Genomic DNA, 2,500 nt, shown 5'->3' on the forward strand with positions numbered 1-2,500 from the left:
TTAGCCAAAAACTCTCCAGGCGTCGACAGTTAAATACTTTTCACAAATCAAGGAACAAACTCGCTTCACTTTTTTATTTTTTTATTTATTTATTTGGGAACTCAAAGTGTGGAGTTGGTCTCGAGGGAGGACACACAAAGTCTAAGAAATAAAGACCAGGACCCACACACAGTGTGAGAAGTGAAACACAGTCAAGTCCTCTTTATTTTAAAAAACAACATATATATATATATATATATATATATATATATATACACACACAGTACAGGCCGAAAGTTTGGACACACCTTCTCATTCATGCGTTTCCTTTTTATTTTCATGACTATTTACATTGTAGATTCTCACTGAAGGCATCAAAACTATGAATGAACACATATGGAATTATGTACTTAACAAAAAAGTGTGAAATAACTGAAAACATGTCTTATATTTTAGATTCTTCAAAGTAGCCACCCTTTGATTTTTTATTAATAAGGAAATAATTCCACTAATTAACCCTGACAAAGCACACCTGTGAAGGTAAAACCATTTCAGGTGACTACCTCATGAAGCTCATTGAGAGAACACCAAGGGTTTGCAGAGTTATCAAAAAAAGCAAAGGGTGGCTACTTTGAAGAATCTAAAATATAAGACATGTTTTCAGTTATTTCACACTTTTTTGTTAAGTACATAATTCCATATGTGTTCATTCATAGTTTTGATGCCTTCAGTGAGAATCTACAATGGAAATAGTCATGAAAATAAAAAGGAAACGCTCATAATAGATTCACACATACCTGTGGGTGAAGGTTGTCCCCAGACTAACCTTCTTGTGTAGTACCCTACAGACAAGATATAAAATACATTTGAAACATGTAGGCTGGAATATCCAACCTATCGTAGGCGTTGGTTTCCGCGGGGGGGAAACACAGACATCCGCTTCGCTGTCGATAACGAGTTCAACTGCAGGAGAGACGAAGAGACGGGGAGACACTGTCCTGTCCTGGGGTTATCCAAAATGTCCACTTGAGGCTTCTGTAGTTGTGGTCCAGAGAGGGAAACAGAAAGCTACACCTACACCAGACATTCGTATCTAGCTAGACTATCTGTCTGTCTGTCTGTCTGTCTGTCTGTCTGCCTGTCTGTCTAACAGCTAGCTAGACTATCTGTCCAATCTGAGTTTTCTGTTGCACGACTAAAAAACTACTTCTGAAGGTCCACATGTTCCACCAAAACCAGTTCCTTCCTGAGACTATTTTAGCAGAGGCACCATGGCTCCGTCTGGAGCTTAGCCCCGCCCCCACGACGACTGTGATTGGTTTAACCCTTGTGTTGTCATCGGGTAAATGTTTGACCCCGTTTTCTAAACAGTAAAGTGTCCACTGTAAAGTGGACGAGAGCAGGCTGCAGCAGCGGTGGGCGGTGACAAAGGTTGTCAGGTTGGACAGTTTCCAGTCGATATATATATATATATATATATATATATATATATATACATACATACATACACATACATAAATACATACATATATACAAATATACACTGTCTTTGATTCCAGCAGCCTTCAGGCTGAAAAGGAAACCAGAGAAACACTGGTGGTCCAATTCCGATTTAATAAAATGTTATAAGTGTCGAAAGACAACACAAATTTGACCCATTTTTTTAAAAAGTTGCCCTATCATAACGTGGATGGTTCCATACAACCATCAATCTTCACAAGTAAAATAAAGGATCAGTTAACTACTTTTATTGAAAAAATTGACAAAAGAACGTTGAAAAAAAAGTGACAAAAATGTTGGAAAAATCTGTAAAATCACGAGAAAAAAAAGACAGAAACTTAAAAAAATTGCTGGAAAAAAACCCGACAAAAACATCCCAAAAGAAAATTGACAAAAACATCCCAAAAATTTCAAAAAAAAAAATGACAAAAAATTGCTGAAAGAAATCAGCAAATAAATTGCTGAAAAAAATTGACTAAACATCCCAGAAAAATCGACAAAAAACTGCTGAAAAAAAGCGACAAACACATGAAAAAATTTGCTGAAAAAAATCAACAAAAAATTGCTGAAAAAAATTGACAAAAATATCGTAAAAAAATTGACAAAAAATCTGCAAAAAACTGCTGAAACAAATCGACAAAAACACCCAAAAAAATTTTTTCACAAAATTGACAAAAATGTCGGAAATAGTGACAAAAAGAAACTGTGAAAAAATTACAAACATCGGGTAAAGTGACACCGGTTCGAAAAAGAACGACAAAATGTTGAAATAAAAAGACTTTTTATTACAACAAGGCTAGACAACACAAGGTTTAACCCGAACCCGAGACCTGGTTACTAAAATTAACTTGTGCTTTTGGTGTCTAATCTTAACTGTCGTCACTTTTTCTCGGCTACATTAAACGGTAAAGACCTGTTGGCCGGGCGCTTTCATCTCGTACGATATCAGGCTAATTATCGTGCGTAGTGTGTTTTTCGTCGAGAGGTATTTGGTGAGAAATATCGTGATGTCTGATCTCCT

The sequence above is a fragment of the Perca flavescens genome, chromosome 2 (genome assembly GCF_004354835.1).
Source record: "Perca flavescens isolate YP-PL-M2 chromosome 2, PFLA_1.0, whole genome shotgun sequence".
Lineage (NCBI taxonomy): Eukaryota > Metazoa > Chordata > Actinopteri > Perciformes > Percidae > Perca > Perca flavescens.